Source organism: Periophthalmus magnuspinnatus, chromosome 16, assembly GCF_009829125.3.
Source record: "Periophthalmus magnuspinnatus isolate fPerMag1 chromosome 16, fPerMag1.2.pri, whole genome shotgun sequence".
NCBI classification, from domain to species: Eukaryota; Metazoa; Chordata; class Actinopteri; order Gobiiformes; family Gobiidae; genus Periophthalmus; species Periophthalmus magnuspinnatus.
In genome coordinates, this window is record NC_047141.1 from 4,564,746 (window position 1) to 4,585,115 (window position 20,370).

At 40.3% G+C, this 20,370-nt stretch overlaps 1 long non-coding RNA gene across 1 annotated transcript; it reads right to left on the reverse strand.

Moving 5' to 3' along the window:
- Window positions 1–12,106: 12,106 nt before the first annotated feature.
- LOC117383631 (uncharacterized) lies at window positions 12,107–14,268 on the reverse strand. Its single transcript, XR_004542426.2, has 3 exons — window positions 14,167–14,268; window positions 13,967–14,096; window positions 12,107–13,099 (listed from the first exon to the last, which is right to left on the reverse strand). It is a non-coding gene; the product is annotated as an uncharacterized LOC117383631 (long non-coding RNA).
- Between the last annotated feature and the right edge of the window lie 6,102 nt (window positions 14,269–20,370).

Consider the following 20,370-nt stretch of genomic DNA (forward strand, 5'->3'; position numbering starts at 1 on the left):
TTGCTACATCTACTCCCTCTAGGGCAGGGGTCGGCAACCTGCAGCTCCGGAGCCGCATGCGGCTCTTTCATCCTTATACTGCGGCTCTGCGTGGCTTGGGAAAATACTTTTTAAGTATTTAAATGAAGTGTATTTTATTTGTGTTAGTTCTTTTTTATTGTAGTTTAAACTGGATGATTATTATGATCTTGAAATATTAAAATAAAATAAAATTATATTTTCATATTTTTCGTTGCTCTAAATAAGCGTCACACTCGCGGAACAATGTTAAAAACAAACACTGCTCACGCCTCACAGACACAGACACAGCTCACAGTCCTGCGTAAAGACACAGATTTTCAGACACTCTATTCGTATAGGGGTCAGGAGCAGGAGGATCTTCCCTGACGTAACTTTTGCCCGTCCGTAATGACACGCTAATAAGCTCGTCCGTAGATATATCATTTATTTATTTATTTATTTATTTATTTATTTATTTATTTATTTATTTATTTATTTATTTATTTATTTATTGATTTATCTATTTATTTATTTATTTATTTATTTATTTAGAAAAGAGACAGTGCATATTAATGAACATAAGATACATTTGTAAATATGCCAGATTTTAGCCACAGGCTGTTTCCATCTGTTGTCCCTGGACAGGTTGATGGTCACATTTAACATAAAATACCACATACACAAAATACAGTCAAATACAGAAAAAGGACAGAAGCCAAGTCAAAAACATAAACTCAGGAGGGTTACTACAACTTTTAAAGTGCTGTGTGTATTGCTTAAGTCCTAAAGTGCTAAGTGTATTGCACGAGTTGTTGCACGAGTAGATATATCATGAAAATCCTGATAGGAAATTGACACAGAAATCTATTTGATGTAGTGGCAGGTATATTATATCTGTGACAGATCTGCTCTTGTCTCCGCATTGACATATCATGTATAACACATCAGACACGACGTACAAAAGTAGAGCCACAAGCGAGTGAAAATGAGCCAAAACAAAAGTCTTTGGAGAGCTTTTTAACAAAGGAGAAAAGGCCAACTGAGCAACCAGAAGAGGAGACGACCTCTAAGAAAAAGAACGATCAATTTAACAGACAACACCAGGAGTCCTACTTAAAATCTGGGTTTGTCTCTACAGGTGAGTCTCACGCGCAGAATCCGTTCAGTGTAATATGTGGAGGAAAAGCGAATGAGGCAATGAAACTTTCAAATCTGCTTTGGCACATGGAGAATAAGCACCTGGGATAAAAAGATAAGATTTAGAGTTTTTTTTAAAGAAACTGCGGAGCAGAGTAGACATAATCACGCTGTGGGTGTCATTGTCTCTCATCTCCTCGATGGGTCAACCTCATCCCAAAGAAACAAGTGCAGAGCTCCGTCTGATGCAGCGGTTTGGTGAGTCGTATTTTTTATTTACTTAACTTATTTTTGTCATATTTATCTGCCACGTGTAGAAGGCCGGTCCGTGAAAATAAAACCTACATTATTCTGGTCCGTGGTGCAAAAAGGTTGGGGCTCCTGTCATAAGCACACTATAGTTGTTTGCACTAAGCCTAAAGGTTAAAAAAAACAAGCCAAAACAAAACAATATATACACTGTTATCTTCATTTTAGATGTCAAAAAGTATTTGCGGCTCCCAGTGTTTTATTTTCCGTGAGACGTGGGTCCAAATGGCTCTTTTCGTGTTAAAGGTTGCCGACCCCTGGTGTATGTCAATAATAATGTCCAGTTGCAGATGTGAGCTTCACTTCCCTCTACTGCAGTACCACGGGCGACCAGTGTGCGGCAGCAACACGCCACACGGCCACAGCGAGGAGCGCCCGAAGGAGCGAGCTTTTTTACCACAACCAGCTAGGAAAGAAAAGAGACAGAAAACAGAAAAAGTGACAAAACCAAACGGTTTGTAAAATGTCTAAAGTCCAAAAGCTGAGAGCTTTGGTGGAGGAGCGGCTGACTGCGGCTGCTGAAGACATATATGTGCTGTTTGAAAGAATCATAGCCGAGTATGAGGAGGAACTGTGTCGCTCCAAACAGGAGAACGAGAGGAACCAACGGCTCCTGGACTCGACTCAGAGTCCTCTGAGATTGAGAGTCATACTGACCAGAGCCGGTGAGTCTGATGTGTCCGAGCGACGTGTTACTGTCCAAATGTGGCGCACGTCCATAGACACGCATTAGCAACAACAATACAAGTGTAAAAGAGCCGTGCAACAGGCCGATAAGCTGCTGCTAAATACATCTATCACATTATAGTCTGTCAGTGTTAAGGTGTTTTTGGCAGAAGTGTCTCTTTATACCTGGGAAAAATGCTTGGCATATTTATTTTAATGCAACTCTTGTACGACCAACAGCGGTCATAAAGTACAAGCGCCATGACGTCACATCCTGTCTCTACAAAATAAATGTCTCTTTTTACGCAGAGCGCTACTTTAATGAACAATACTTAACAGTCAGTAAACAGTCTTTGTCAGTCTGAGGATTGTGTGGAAGCTTTGAGGGGCTGCTTCGCTTGTACAGACTGGAGTATTTTTTACAGTCTGGACTTAAATGAAGCCACAGAGACAATGACAGACTATATAAATGTGTTGACACAGTTGTCCCTAAGAAGACTATACAGCACTTTCCAAATAATAAGCCCTACATTACAAAGGAGGTTAAAACCTGTATCAGGGAGAAGAGGGCTGCATATAGAGACAGGGATATGATGCGCTCGGTCACAGCCCAGAAAGAAGTAAATGCAATGATTAAACATGCACGAGAAAAGCACAAAGTCACTTTAGAGGGAGCTTTTAAGTCCCACGACAATAAAAAGGTGTGGGACCTAATGAAAAAAATGACCCACATGACAGTAAGCAAGATTCAGTTAGAGACTGTCAATGACGAGGAATGCGCTAATGATCTTAATGACTTCTTTTTAAGATTTAATGAATAAAATGATTGTGACACTGTTTTAAAATTTGATCACGATGGTTTTGAGCACTGTGATGGTTTTAACATTGATTTGAAATGCATACAGTCTGCTTTTAGCAAAGTGTGTCCCAAAAAATCTGCCGGTCCGGATGGGTCGTCTGCTTTTTTAATCAGGAGCTGTGCACAGGAACTGTCTGAGGCCTGGTGTCCAATCTTTCAGTCTTCTGTTGAAAATGGTACTGTTCCTGATCTTTGGAAAAAGTCAACAATAGTACAATTCCAAAAACATCTTGTCCAAGCTCAAATAAGGACTACAGACCTGTAGCCCTAACGAGCATTGTCATGAAATGTTTTGAAAAGATAATGGTCAACAGACTAAAATCTGAAGTTTCTTCTGACCTTGACCCATTGCAATTTGCATACAGACAGGGCCTTAGCACAGCAGACGCAGTCATCAGTCTGTCGCACCTGATCTGTAAACATTTGGAATCTCCTGGGGCTTATGCAAGGGTCTTATTTGCAGATTTTAGTTGTGCATTTGACACTGTACGGCCGAATCTTCTTGTTCAAAAACTGTTTGACTTGAATGTAAGCCCAGCACTTGTGAAATGGTTTTACTCTTTTAACAAATAGATCACAACAAGTGAGGGAGCACATTATCTAGAGCAAAACATTGTAGTACAGGTTTGCCACAAGGTGCTGCAAGTTCATACATTTTGTTCACCCTGTACACAAATGGATGTCGTAACAGTCAGCCAGGAAACAAAATCATTAAATTCTCAGACGACACAATTATTGTGAGTCTTCTTCAAAATGGTGACTGTATTTCCATCTACCATCAGGAGATTAGTTCTTTTCTGTCTTGGTGCAGTGAGCATCACTTAACCTTAAAAGTGAATAAAACTAAGGAGATGGCGTTTGACCCTCGAGCTCTGCAGATCCATCATCCTGTTGTTATTGAAGGTCGACAAATAGAACAGGTTGCATCTTTTAAGTATCTGGGTGTGTACATTGACAACCTGCTCAAATGGAATGTACATGTTGATTTTCTTTGTTCCAAGCTGCCTCAGAGGCTCCACTTTTTAAGGAGGCTGAAGCTGTTTGGTGTGAGCACAAAAATCATGACCTGTCTTTATAATGCTGTGTTGGAGAGTCTGATCCGCTACAGTATGGTCGCCTGGTTCGGCTCTTTAACTGTCCAATGTAAAACTAAACTTGGAAAACTGATAAATAAGGCCATGAAGGTGATTGGCAGGAAAGAGTTCCCTTCTCTGCAGGACACTTTTCAAAACTCTGTTCTCACTCAGACCAGACAGATTGTGGGGAACCCCTCTCACCTGTTGCATGGGGAATATGAAATGCTTCCATCGGGCAGGCGCTATCGGGTGCATAACTTTAGGAGTAACAGATACAAACTCTCATTTGTGCCCATGTCTGTTACACTATTGAACAAATCTGAACAACAAAGGCGCACTTAGTCACTTTATTTTCAGTGGTGCAATAACTGCCTGTGCAAAAACTGTGCAATTATGGGCTGGTGCAATAATTATTGGCGAAATGGGGCTTGTGCAATAACTTGGACACTTTATGGTTGTGCAGTGCACAAATGGATAATGGACATTAATAATGGCACATGTATCTTGAGACTGTTGTGTATGTGTGAGTGTAACTGTGTTTTTAAGCTGTGGGCAGTGAGCCCAAGACAAATTTCCCTTTTGGGACAATAAAGTTTATCTTATCTTATCTTATCTTATCTTACTAAGGTTTGTATTTAGCATCTTCAAATCTCTATCGGTTTAACATTTGGGGAACTGAACATTCTGTGTGACGACACAATCCTGATCTCAAAAAGTTTGGATTTGGACTAAATGTACAACTTCATTGACAAATAATACATGTTTGTGCATGTGTAAGTAATTATCATCTTTGTTTGCCCATTGTCTCCTGCAGGTGTCCACACGTCCTCTCTGAGTCCTGGTCTCACTCTGAAACAGGAAATCCCAGAGACTCCACAGATTAAAGAGAAGCCAGAAGAACAGCACGTCAAACAGGAGGAAGAGGAGCTGCAAGTGTGAGTCCCATCACTTTCAACACAATTTATTATAAAATATGATCAGATTAGAAATACATCTGAATTCAGGGACATTTAAGAATAGCCAGAAGTATAAAGTGATAATTGAATTAAACAGGTTTTATACATAAGAATACTTTATGCAGACACAAACACTGACTTTTCCTCAGAGGACAATTGTTCCAAACTGTTTTTGATTTATGTAGATTTTCTTTTCTTTTCCTCAGGTCTGTCCCTGATGGCTGTGTGAAGACAGAAGAGTCCTCACTGCTTCAACAAAAAGAAACTGATCACAGAGAGGACATCAACTCAGAGACACATGTCCACAGAGAGGACACACAGGGAAAGGACATCAGCTCACAGACACATGTCCACAGAGAGGACACACAGGGAAAGGACATCAGCTCACAGACACATGTCCACCTCAAGACTGAGGGAGACACGGAGCACTCTTCTGACACTGACAGCTGCTCGTCAGCTGCACAGATGGAGACAGAGGCAGATGGAGACCACTACAACCAAGTCCAGATCAGAGCCAAAAGCACCACTGCACCAAACTCAAGTCTATCCCCCAAATACAAGTCTGCACCAGAGACCAGAGCCACTGTGGACAATGGGGACGTGTCAGGAACAGCCGAAGGAACTGCAGGGAAGAAACACCAGTGCTCTGTTTGTAAAAAGAGATTTGGCTTAAAAAACCATTTAATAACACACTTTAGAATTCACACAGGAGAGAAACCTTACAGCTGTTTTATCTGTGAGAAAGCATTTATTCAAAACGGTATTCTCACAAAACACATGAGATTACACACAGGAGACAAGCCTTACAGGTGCTCTCACTGTGAGAAAGCATTTAATCAAAAGAGTGATCTCACACAACACATGGGAACACACACAGGAGAAAAACCTTACAGGTGCTCTCTCTGTGAGAAAGCATTTTCTTACAAGAGTAGTCTTACATACCACATAAGAACACACACAGGAGAAAAACCTTACAGGTGTTCTTTCTGTGAGAAAGGTTTTACTGCTAAAGCTTATCTCATAAAACATGAGATGAAACACACAGGCGACAAACCATACAGGTAATTTCTCTGTGAGAAAGCATTTATTCAATAGAGTAATTTTATTCACCACATAAAAACACACACAGGAGACAAACCTTACAGCTGTTCTGTCTGTGAGAAAGCATTTATTCAAAAGATTAGACTTGCATACCACATGAGAACACACACAGGAGAAAAGCCTTACAGCTTTCTGCCCAGAGCATTGATCTGAAAAGACATACAAAAAGTCACACAGGAGAGAAATAGTTTAAAATAAAGTCTAACAAGCCTCAAAGCCTACAGTTAGCATCACACCGCCAGGGAATGTTGATGACATCAGCTGTACAGTATCATTTGTGCTTAGTTGAGTCGATGTTTAAACCTGTGTCTGTATTTATTAGTCAAGTAACTGTTTGTTTACTTGAGTACAATTTTTCAGTTCTATTTCTACCAATGTAGGGCTGAACGATTTAGGGATTTTTTATGTTTTAATAATATAAATCTGTTCAAAGTTCATATTTTAAACACATCCAGAGGAAATGACAAAAAGACTGAAATCTGAACTGACAAACTAATGCATGGGAATATGAAAGAAAGTTAAAATCACATTGTATTGTGTAAATAAAGAGTGTTTTTATTATCATTGTGGTATCAGAATCAGTATTGAGTTGTGTCTATTCCTTAATATCGAAATGGAGTTTAAAAGTTTAGTATTGTGACTTTAAATTCTCACCAGAACAATTGGCATCACACAGCCCTGTCTCAGGTTCAAGAGAATCACCAACTGCACAGACACAAAAAGACACAACATTATTATTATAAATGAAACAGTAATACCTGTGTTTTCTTGTCACCCCAGACACGTCCTCCAGCTCCTCTGGTGGGACCCCAAGGCGTTCCCAGGCCAGCCCAGAGACATAGTCCCCCCAGCGTGTCCTGGGTCTTCCCCGTGGCCTCCTCCCGGTGGGACATGCCCAGAACACCTCCCTAGGGAGGCGTCCAGGAGGCATCCTGAGCAGATGCCCGAGCCACCTCAACTGGTTCCTCTCAACGTGTAGGAGCAGCGGCTCTACTCTGAGCTCCTTCTTTGTGACTCCTCATCCTATCTCTAATGAAGCATCCAGCCACCCTGTGATAGAAATTCCTTTCGGTCATTACCCAGAGCTCATGACCATAAGTGACAGCAGGAACTTAGACTGACCAGTAAATCGAGAGCTTCGCCTTCCGGCTCAGCTCCTTCTTCACCAGAACGGACCGATCCAGCGACCGCATCACTGCAGACGCTGCATCGATCCGCCTTTCAATCTCACGCTCCATCCTTCCCTCACTCGTGAACAAGACCCCGAGATACTTGAACTGCTCCACTTGAGGCAGAGACTCACCACCCACCCGGAGAGAGCAAACCACCTTTGTCCGGCTGAGAACCATGCCAAACCAAACAGCAGAGATGAAATCCTGTGGTTCCCAAACCAGACCCCCTCCGGCCCCTGGCCTCGCCTAGAAATTCTGTCCATAAATATAATGAACAGAACCGGTGACAAAGGGCAGCCCTGGTGGAGTCCAACATGCACCGGGAACAGGTCTGACTTACTGCCGGCAATGAGAACACAGCTCCTGCTCCGGTCATACAGGGACCGGACAGCCCTTAGCAAAGAGCCCCGGACCCAGTACTCCCAGAGCACCCCCCAAAGAAAACCATGAGGGACACGGTCGAATGCCTTCTCCAGATCCACAAAACACATGTGGACTGGTTGGGCCAACCCCCCATGAACACTCAAGGACCCGATGGAGAGTATAGAGCTGGTCCAGTGTTCCACGACCAGGACAAAAAAAACACTGCTCCTCCTGAATCTGAGGTTCGACTATCGGTCGGATTCTCCTCTCCAGTACCCTGGAGTAGACCTTACCGGGAAGGCTGAGGAGTGTGATTCCGCTGTAATTGGAACACACCCTCCGGTCCCCCTTCTTATACAGAGGGACCACCACCCCGGTCTGCCATTCCACAGGTACTGTCCCCGACCGCCACGCGATGTTGCAGAGACGTGTCAGCCAAGACAGACCCACAACATCCAGAGACTTGAGGTGCTCAGGACGGATCTCATCCACCCCCGGAGCCTTGCCACCGAGGAGCTTGCCAACCACCTCAGTGACTTCAGCCAGGGTGATGGACGAGTCCGCCTCCGGGTCCCCAGTTTCATGGCGACCTACCTGAGCCAGGAGCAGCTCAAACTGGTGCCGCTGCTCACGCTGCTCTTCTGCCTCGGACGGTACTTTTCCCTAACACCAAAAACCTTTTACTGTTCATCTCAGTCAGAATCTCAACTGTAAAGTGACCGGATGTAGTTTTAGGTCTGTTTTAATCATAGTGTTTGATGAGCTTCAAAATATGATATTTTATTTATTAGTTGTGTTCAAATGTTACATCACAACATTGTCTACATAGTCATTTGGCACCTATGTCTTTTGACCAATTTAAGCCTTGTTTGTTTCATATGTGGCCTGCACACTGAAGCCCCCTGAAACAACAGCACGGTTGTTAGGGTGTGCAATAGGGTGGGGCCATATCATCTCACTGGTGATATATTGTGCTAAATTTAGGGATGAAAGTTGGAGTGTACAGCTGTACGTACACACTGCAGCTCATGTCCCTGTCAGTTGTGACAGGAGACAGACAGAGATCGTGGCTAATGCAACGGCTAAAGCCCAGAGCAACTGAAACACTGTCTGTGTTTACATGCACACTAAAATCTGATTATTATCTGATTTCTGGACCTTTAAAATGACTCAAATGTATGTCTGCATGTGAACTGCAAAATGAGCAATCAGACGGACTGTGGCCACAAACAAATCACATTATTTTACTGTTAAAATGTTATTTTGATTTTGAGCATTCATGTAACAGCACACTCATTTGTCCACAGACAAGTGCGGCATTTAAAGGTGCGCTTGTTTTGTCCACAGGCAGGTGTGGCATTTAAAGGTGCGCTTGTTTTGTCCACAGATGAGTGCGGTGTTTAAAGGTGCGCTTGTTTTGTCCACAGACTGGTGTGACGTTTAAATGTGCACTTGTTTTTTCCACAGGCTGGTGCGGCGGTTAAAGGTGCGCTTGTTTTGTCCACAGGCTGGTGCTGCGTTTAAAGGTGCGCTTGTTTTGTCCACAGACGAGTGCTGCGTTTAAAGGTGCACTTGTTTTGTCCACAGGCTGGTGTGGCATTTAAAGGTGCGCTTGTTTTGTCCACAGACGAGTGTGGCGTTTAAAGGTGCGCTTGTTTTGTCCACAGACGAGTGTGGAGTTTAAAGGTGCGCTTGTTTTGACCACAAACTGGTGTGGCATTTAAAGGTGCGCTTGTTTTGTCCACAAACTGGTGTGGCATTTAAAGGTGCGCTTGTTTTGTCCACAGGCTGGTGTGGCGTTTAAAGGTGCGCTTGTTTTGTCCACAGACTGGTGTGGCGTTTAAAGGTGCGCTTGTTTTTTCCACAGGCTGGTGCGGCGGTTAAAGGTGCGCTTGTTTTTTCCACAGGCTGGTGCGGCGGTTAAAGGTGCGCTTGTTTTTTCCACAGGCTGGTGTACTGGGTGGCTGCAGTGTTCCAGAGCAGTATCCGGGCCTTCAGGTTTGGGTTGTCCTTTCTTCCATCCCTCGCCATGATTGCAGCCAATCTGTACTTCCTGGTTACCATGGAGATGAGTGGCGGTGCTTTCAGCCCACCTCAGAAAGAGCAGGCCCCGCCTCAAGGACGCCAGCGCTTCTGGGGCTGAGCGGTGGACCAGGACTTAACCCCGAACTGTGCCATTAAAATCCCAACAGCTCAGGATATGGCCATAACAATATTTAGTTTTTGTGATGTTTTTCTATGATTCAGTGATTTTGGTAAAGATGCTGCTTCAGTTTGACACAGTTTCCTCTGTAGGAATCTGGTCTGTGCATGCAACAACTTTATGAATCATGTATTTTAACCATTATTTCACTGTGAAAATGCTGTGTGTCCTACAGACTCCACTGTTAGACTGAATCAGACTCAATGTGTGCACATATGACTAAACTCTGTCCTCAAATGATCTGCGAAAAATTACATCAAAATATATTATTATTTTAAGAGCTGACACTACAAGCAAACCTTTTTTTTATTTTTATTTTGTAATTTCTTTGGGTTAGTTTGGTCTCTTGGCATACAAGCTGCATGTGGAACAAAATGGTCCAAATCTGCAGCAAAAGATGTTTTATTTAATTGATTACAACCTGCAGCCACAGAGTCATAAGAAACACGGTGCATTTCCCCCATAGGGACATAAAGATCAGCTCTTTAAGTAGCACCTCCACACACCAAACACTACAGTCTTGTACTTTACCAGATTTTTATCATTTTGTTTACCTAATTCCAGCCTGACTTATTGCACGTCTTTTGTAAGATCTAGTTTACTCAGATGCTTAATCAGATCCAAAATCCCCTCTATGTTTTAGTATCTAATATGTCAACAAAAAGAAGCAAAAAATAATTCACCTTTTTGAGATTCATGTCCCAAAAATTGTAAATTTGTGTCATTTTTATGAATAAAATATCTTTTTTATGTGACAACATGCCATAATAAAAACAAAACAAAAACAAACTTATAATATATTTTTTTCTTAGATTTATATAAGTAAACTTTCAAATTGATATCTCTAAATATAATCTTTTTTCCCACTGTCCTGCAGTGTGTCTTAAAGAGTTGAGTTTATTCACACTGAAGTGGGAGCACATTGTGGAGCCTGATGATCGTTTGATCAGCCTGTGCAGAGTCACTGTGCAGGAGCTCTGTGAGGTTCCTCCTCATGAAGACCTCTGCTCACCCAAAACAACACAAACCTGCTCTGTGGAACGGCTGCACAGTGCAACGCACTTAGAAATACAACAATATATGGTACATGTTTTCTACTTTCTACATGTTATATACTGTACATGTTTTATATTCTAATCCTCAGAGTAAGCGCTGCAAACCCCTGGCCTTCTCACAATGAGCTTTTAGTCCTACTTTCCTTGAAATTCCTTAATCAAAACTATTATGATCTGACCTTTGACCCAAACTACACTTGCACTTTTTAAACAGAAATGTACCAGGAAACGCTATTTTAATATATAAAAAGATAAACCCTCAACTCACGGCCTAACCCACACCTTACATTCTCCTGTCTACTGGTGCCACATATAAATCCTTAAACTTGTTTGCATTTTTTAATTTAAGTAACATAGTCACCGTTTGTCTGTTAGTTGGAGAAGTTTTTTTTGTTTTTTGCTTTTAAAATGGATAGGACATATATATGATAATATAATATATATAAAGAAATGCTTGGATGTGCACATTTATTGTTTAGTACCTTGTGAAATAATATGCTGCCTAAAGTTTATACACTGTGATTGTACACATCAGAAATAGACCAAACTGTGAATGTGTTTTTAATTGTGTTTTGTGAAATCCTATAAAAACAATCATTCTGTTTATAGAGGGGCCATTATGTTTTGTACCTTGAATCAAAGATTTTTTGAATTTGATAAGATTTGTCCAATGCTCCGCCCACAAGCCTTTGTCACCTTTGCCTTTGGACTCAGCTCTTTCTTCACCAGAACGGACCGATACAGCGACCGCATCATTGCAGATGCTGCACCGATCCGCCTTTCAATCTCACGCTCCATCCTTCCCTCACTCGTGAACAAGACCCCGAGATACTTGAACTCCTCCACTTGGAGCAGAGACTCTCCACCCACCCGGAGAGAGCAAACCACCTTTTTCCGGTCGAGAACCATGGCCTCAGATTTGGAGGAGCTGATTCTCATCCCAGTCGTTCCACACTCGGCTGCAAACCGCCCCAGTGCTGCAGGTCCTGGGTCGAAGAAGCATCAGGACAACATCATCTGCAAACAGCAGAGATGAAATCCTGTGGTTCCCGAACCAGACCCCCTCCGGTCCCTGGCTGCGCTTTTCTTACTTGTCACATTTTTTTAAATTTATTTTTTATGACTACTGTGAAAGCAGAGGCCGCACGTTTTAAAACAGTGTTTACACAAAACATGGGAGACAAAAGACACAGATGAGACGAGGAGTTTCCAGACCCGTTTCCATTTTAATGACCATTTACCATTAGAACAACAGTAACAATAATGATAAACATAGAAATGGGACTTGTAAACAACAATCTCAGGATAATCTTATTTTTTATTTTTACCAGGCAAAATATTAAGAACAAATTCTAATTTACAATGTTGTCTTTTTATTATTTAAGTTCGGGATACGTTAAATGCATTATAAGCTGTAGAGTGTGACAAACATGATGCTAACTTGATGCACCTTGATTTTATAAGTGTACATGGTAAAATACACAAACACATGAACCGTTAATGCATTTACGTGACTTATTAAAAATGTGTTTTAATGAAACCTTTTATCATCTAATAAAACGGACTCCTTTTAGCAAGTAGTTCCTATGGTCAGGATAATGCATAATGTAATGCATCTAGTGCAATGCCCAAATAAACCAAACCAAATTAAGACACAATTCAACCTGTGTCAGAGACAAGAGGGGACACATCCCTGTGAAGCTCCGATCCAAGTCCAGTCCCTCAAAATGTTCCGAAGTTTGATCACATACATCAAAATAACATAAATAAATACAAATATTTTTTAAATATGTCAAGTATTTCAGAACATTCTTGTGCATTCTGGCTCTCACTTCATTGTTTGCCTCAGGGACACTGTAGTTTTTGGTCCAAACCACTCTTCAAAAGGTCCGTTCCTTGCTCTTCTGTTTAGAGTTTGCACAGTTTAGTCGTTTCCTCTGATAAATTCTTAATTTTCTTTCAGCGATTAGCAGCAGGCTAACGAGCTGCATTACTGTTCATCTCTGATAAATTAAATACATTTTATTTTATCCATTATATACATTTAGTTTCTTCAGCCACAGAAGAATCCATTAGAAAACTTGTGTGCAGTGAGAAGTACAGTCAGATGACTTTGTTTGACATGGGAAGAGCATTTTTCTTAACAACAGCCGATGATCACAACGATCACAATGCTCCCAATGACCACCAGAACGACTATACCTGAAAGGAAAAAATATAACACTTTTATCTTAAAGGAACTGTAAGAATGAGATTTTCAAGTCCCTAAACGTGACCTATCTGCAGTGGTGGAATAAGTACTGAATTTTCTTACTCAAGTACAAAAATAAACACTGGACCAAAAAAAAAAAAAAACTTGAGTAAATATTTTAAGTGATGTGTAAAATTATTAAAGTACTTTTTAAAAAATGTACTTAAAGAGTAAAATGTAAAAAAAAAAAATGTGTGCAGATTTTGAGGTCTTATAGAGCTTCAAATGTAGTGACTTTGATTTCAACTGAAATTTGTTCAACAGAAACAAGTGAATCAATGTATTTTTCTGTCTGTTTTCCTTTTTGTATATTTTTGTTTCTTCAAATTATGAACTTGTTCAAAATAAACCCTCAGACTATAATAAAAATACTTTTACTTTTCAGTCCTGTTCAAAAATGTAGTGGAGTAGAAAGTACAGATACTGCTCTCAAATGTAGTGAAGTAAAAGTATATCCACTGTAAAACTGATGTGGGTAAAGTACAGACACATAAAAATGTTACTTAAGTGCAGTACTTTACTACATGTACATTCCACCCCTGCCTCTGTGGGTCCCCAGATCCAAGGTAAACAGGTCCAAATCAAATATAGCTTTTACTGATCACAACTGTAATGCAGATTTATTCTTTACAAAACCAAAGGACGAGATGGACACGTTTTTATGATCATGAATCAGAGCTAGTGCAGCCTCTGCAGCTCAGTGCAGGAATCCTGGAGGATCTGATTGTATGTGTGTGTGTGTGTATATGTGTGTGTATGTATATGCATGTGTGTGTATGCGTGTCTGTGTGTGTGCGTGCATGTGTGGACACATTTACCTGTGATCAGTCCTGTGTGGTTGTTTGTGGGCGTGTTTATGGGCGTGGTTGTGGCCGTGGTTGTGGGCGTGGTTGTGCGGTCACACGGCTTACATCGATGGTGGATGTGTTTTTCTTCAGTTTCCCCTTTCTGTTAAAAAATACAAAAACATTTTGGCACATGTTTAAAACTGCAGGACATTTTTTAAAAGAGATTTTACCTCATTAAGATAAATATTCTTCTGAAGAAAATCCACACATTGGTCCAGAGTTACAACCTCGTCTCCGCTGGTCTTAAAGGGAGGCGTGGCATCGAAGGTGGTTCCACTTATGGGGAGAAAAATACCATTAACAGAAATCCCCTTTAGGTTTCAGGCTCACAGTGGTGTACACGCCCACTACAATAAAATAACCTTATGGTTAGCAGTATGAGCCTGAACAAGGCTCAGCCACAAGCCTACGTCACCCATGCTCCACACGACAATTCTCCATAAATATAAGAACACATGATACAAAACTGTACACAACAACTTGACAAATCTGATGTGATGTGCAGCAGTTTCATGAGTGGGATGCAGCTGATTGTGTTGTGATTTCACTCTGAAGGGGGAGTGATTTAGAGCGGGGAAGGGAGGGGATGTTAGGGTAACATGGTGATCTAAATATGTCATGTGTTAGCAGTTAATACCCCATAGAAGTCAAATACACCCTGTTTGAGTTAGTTTCTAAGGACAAATGGTCACTACACGTATCATTGGGATATTCATTAAGTTGATTATTGCTTCTAGTAGAAATGGTACAGTGTTCAGTGTGGTGCTGATGAGTAAGATGTGAAAGAGTGCTGGGGTAAGGAAAGAAAGAGCGAGGGAGGCAATGACAGCAGAGCTACACAGTGGTTTACTCAGGGTGGAAGGCTCGGATTAGGGTGTAATGGAAAATGGCACAGAACATATTCAAATTTATGAATTTAGATAAATGTGAATGGAGATTTGAGATAAAAAAAAAGGCTGCTTCTGTATTTAATTTTGGCATCATAAATATGCCATGCATCCATCCATCCATGGATGGATGGATGGAAATGGATGGATCATGAATATGAAAGTAATAGGGCACCAAATAATCTTTTAATCAGGAAAAACAACATGCCGATTTAAAGGGGTCCACCACCTGCTTGTTTCAATGGAGATGTCACTTTCATGTTACCAGGCACATTACAGCTCTGTGGAGAGCATAGACTCTGTATATCAGTGGACATAGCTAACCCACTAGCCGCCACGTTCCAAATAGGAAGTGATCATGGGCATGCTTCCGGGTCTATTGACTCTGGCTCCAGTTCACTTTACATGGAAAAAGCGTGCCCATGTCTCTGTAACTGCTTCTGTCAGACTCATTGTTGTCTTAATATGTGCATATTAACCTGCTCTACGTGATCCTGGTGCTATTTCACCATTTTGTCCCTAAATCAAGATATGAACATTAATAACAGATTTCCAATCTCACCGCTATAACTGCTCTAGCCTCGATGAGCTTTATTTGACTGGAGCTGAACGCTGTGGGTGACGTCACACTCACTCAGTCCACTTCTTTAGACAGTCTATGTTGGAGAGGTGATCCCGCTCACAGTCAGAATGTATGTTAATATTTTCATACCTGCCCTTGCAAGATAGACACTTTAAAATTTCATACTGTGTGGAACATTCCAGAGAACACAATAACATCTCCATGGAGACAACCAGATGGTGAAAAAGTTACACCTTTAAAGGTCCTATATTACGCAAAACTGACTCTTGTAGCTTTAAGCCATGATATAATGCTTTTCCCTCTCAAAAACAGACCTGGAGTTGTGTTTTGTTTCATTCACACATGTTTGAGTAACACTTTATTATTAGTCTGTCTACAAGCTCAAAACCACCTTGTGATGTCATGAAGTGGTGGTTTTCAGTGTTTTCTGTTTGAGAGAAGAACTCAGCCTTAATCTGCAGCGTTTGTGTGTTAAATATGTGAATGAAACAAAACACAACTCTAGGTCTGTTCGTGATAAGGAAACAACATTATAACATAGATCAGACAATGGTGTAACTTTCTTATTGTCTTTGTTCTATTCACATCTGCAAATCTCAACATCAATGTGGTTCATTGGATCAACCATTTAAAATCCAAGACAAAGAAGCAGCCATGTGTGATTGTATCTAGAGCCTTGATCATTTCACACTACAATGTGATGTGCCAAAGATCTGATTTAATTACCTTCCTATGGAGGGTCAGACTGAATAAAAACAAGAAAAACAAGATAAAACAGGCTAAAAATGAGAAAAACAAAACAGGTTAGAATTGTACAGAATAAGACAATGTTGTACTTTAGCGCTGCAACAGCTAAACAGGCTCAATTAGATGTTGATACATAAAATAAACTTCATAAATCATCATGTTTATCAGACATGTGCAGAGAATGAGGATTTCTTTATAGACGCAAACCAGTTAAAAAGTGCATATGACAGGTTAGACTACACTTTTCATTAAAACGTAGTTACTGTTTTTATATTCAAGATTTTACTGTTGCTTCTAATTGTACTTTCTGGTGGGACACGGGCCGCTGTAGTAAAGGTAATTTCAGTTCTCTTACTCAGCAGCCTTAATGTGAGCAAGGACCACAACTTGTCTAAATTACACAATAGATATAATTATACTAATGGAAAAAAATGACAACACTTTAATTTTTTTAATGAAGATTTAGTGTCAGAAAAATGTCTTCCTTTTGCACAAATTGTCTCTGTATTTTGGATGCAGTGGGTTTTTTTTTTACTTTTTTCCATCCAAAACTGCCACTGAACTGTTCTAAATCTATGATAAATATTTAGCACAGGTGCTGTCCACCAAACCAAGTTACATTCTTATTTACAGAGAACAGAGCAATATCACATCACTCATGATATCATTTTAAGGGGTGATCATAGACTGTAAATGTAAATGCACATAGCATCACGTTCCAAAGAAGAAGTGAGCATGAGCGTGTTTCTGACTCCTTCGTCTCTGTGGCCCCTCTCTCTGTAACTGCTGCTGTCAGGTTTGTCATTTTGGTCTTAAAATGTTTGTATTAACCCGCTCTATATGATCCTGTTTTGGTTTTTTTGGCTTTTTTGATACTGTGTCCATAAATAAAGATTCCAAATATGGAATTCTGCTCCAAATTAGCAGGTATAACCTCCATCCTCAACTGGTTTCACTTGACTGGAGCCCATCGCTGTGGGTGATGTCACACTCCTTTAGTTCATTTCTTTACACAGTCTTTGGGGGTGATATGAAATTTGCCATATAATTTTCACACTAAAATCGCCACAAATAGGGTCAGAGATTTGTGCAGTGAAAGCAGAACCTATAACTATCAATAAATAGTCTGTTACAAATTATCACTAAAAGCATGAAGGCTACAATTATAAAGCAAAACTTTTATTTTAATTCCAATTTTGTTCTTTGAAATTATGATACAAATTTGTCGCCATGTCACCCTGCCTCTGATCAGATTTATCTTTGTCTAATAAATAAAATATTATATACACTACCAGTCAAACGTTTGGACACACCCTCACATTCAATGTTCTTTGTTTATTACTTTATACATTTTAGATCCAAGTTGAAGACATCAAATATATGAAGTAAAATATATGGAGAAAAAAGTAACTCAACTAAATGTATCTAACATTACAGTATCTACCCTTTGCTTTGTGGACAGAGCTGCAAACCCATGTGTGTCTCTCAGTGAGCCTCATGATGAAGCCTCCTGAAAGGATTATTTAGGTTATTTTAAAAATCTAAAACAAGTTTGGAGTTATATTTTGTTTCCAAGTGTGTCATTCATAGATTTGATGCCTTCTGCAAGAATCCACAGTGTAAATAATCTTGGAAATAAAGGAAAAAAACATATGTCCAAAAGTTTTGACTGGTAGTGTGCATATTTATTTATCTACAGAATAATTGTCTTAAATGTTAACCGCTAGTTGCAGCCCAGTTACCTCGTTTCCAATGGAGAATTCATTTTCTTTGCTGCGGTTTACGGAGATATTTATTGGAAGGTTACAGCAGTCGAACTCTTTGGTCTCTTTTGAAATCAAACAACAAACACCTGAAAGAAGAGACAGATTTTGTATAATTTAGAAAGAGATCATTTGGACAGCAGCATTTCCAATGTAAAGAGACTGCGGTGATCTGAAGTCTAAAGTAAATAGTTCTACACATGTCAAAAATGAATGTTTATGAATTCCCTCAGTACATCAGATCATACTTTTTTTACTTTTTTGTAGTGGTGGGTGATACTGATACACTGACGTCACTGTGGGGGTGTTATGCTGCACACATTAGCTATCAAAATTTTTTAAGATGAGTCTGAAAAAAATACAAAAACTAACACAAACTAAAAACTGCTGAAATGTAATTTTATACAGTTAATCCTCTGTCAGTGAAAATTTAATTCAATTCATTTTATTTTTGTAACGCCCAAAATCAAAACAACAGTTGTCTCGAAGGGCGTTCATGTTTTGGTTGATGCGGGAAACCGGAGTACCCGGAGGAAACCCATCCACGGGGAGAAACATGCAAAACTCCACACAGAAAGGCCTGGGCGACCCGGGGATCGAACATGAGGTTTGAAAACATGAGGTTTGGAGCGCACGAGACACTTTGGAGGAAGAAACTTGGCTTGTTTTGAGTTAAATGTCACAGATTAAAAGTCAGACTTGTTTATGTCAAAGAAATCAACACTGACTGACTGGAAGGTCACGGGTTCAATTCCTGGACCTTTATGGTGTGGAGTTTACATGTTCTGTGTGTCTGGGTGGGTTTACTCTGAGCACTCTGGTTTCCCCCATCAACATAGGTTAAATCCCACAGCTAAGATAGTCCTAACCAAGCCAGGCACTAGAGGGGTCCCTGAGCCTGGCCCTCAGGTCACTGCTCACTGCTCCTGAGGACAGGCCCCGGCGACATTGAAGGATGGGTCAAACGCAGGTTTAACCCAGAGACACTGAAGGATGGGTTGAATGCTGAGGACACATTTCCCTACTGGGACAATTAACCTTAACATTTTTTTTTGTCTTTTTTTCTATTTATTTTGAATCAAGATTTATCAGTATGAGAGGAAATAAAAATTGCCATATTGGCCAGCACTAGTTGGTAGTTTGAGTACGTTCATTAACTTAATATTTAGTGCAGTGCTTGTATTAATCACCATACACACGGGAGGTTTCAGACACTTACAAGTCATGTTTCAGGGGCTATTATATTTGACCTTTATGCTAATGTTTTGACAGTAAAGATTAGGACTGCTCGGATATTTGAGTTTATCCAGATTTTGGTTGTTTACATTGGGACAAAATCCAATATGGCGGCTATAGAGCGTGATGACGTCATACTCTCAGATGGCGGCAAGAACCAGTTTTCTTCATTGGAAAAAAAAAAAAAAAAAAAAATAGGTTTCTCCATTGATTTACATTGTATTTCGACATGAAATGTGCAAAACGTAAATTCACAAATGTTGAACCTGATCATTTCTGTTAGTGACTAAACCCAAGACCTCACTGTTACAACACAAACCTGCAGTTGAACTATATTCATTTTAGCTGCCCACATCTGGCTTAAATATTACTGACCTATACAATGTTGTGGTGTAACCTGAAAAACAGCGAAAGGTCATGTGTTTGTCATAAGCCGAAATTTCCACTTCCCACTTTTGGTTTTTGTTTGACGCACGGGAGAGTACCGGGATTTCCAGCCCGTGGTTTCACTATCGCCTTTTATGTAAATTAAGAGATAAATAACAGAGTAATTAATAAAAAGGCGCATCTAAGCCAAAATGACAAGCGGGGTTTTGCTTTTTCTTGTAAGCAGCTACAATGAGCATGAATTAAACGCTTTGCGAAAAATGTTAACACTAAATAAACTTAATAAACATCTCTGCGGACAGATTTCATACATCGTCTCGTTTTCTGACAGCCTCCTGTGTTTCATCTAGACAATAAAGACGAAGACGAGAAATATACATAGGAAGACGCAAAAAAAATGTATCGAGAGTCAAAGGTACGGGTCAAATACGAACAACTAACAGACTATAACTTTTAACACATGTAAGAATGGCCATGTGCTTACCTGTAAACAACACAGCAGAACTGAGAGCCAGCTGATACTGCATGATCATGTGCACAGACAGGACACACGTGCTGCAGTCGTGCAAGGGGAAGCAAAAATTATATTTTTTTAAAATCCTGGATCTATGAGTGTATTCTTGGAGCGGATGATTGGTCCTTCATAAACGTCTGATGCAATAATCGACCTTTTTTCGAATTTAATAAGACTTTCGCCGTTTTAAATGCAAAGAGAGCGGAACTGATAGACGTCTCGTGCTGAGATGGAATACGGAAGCTCTTAAAGAAAAA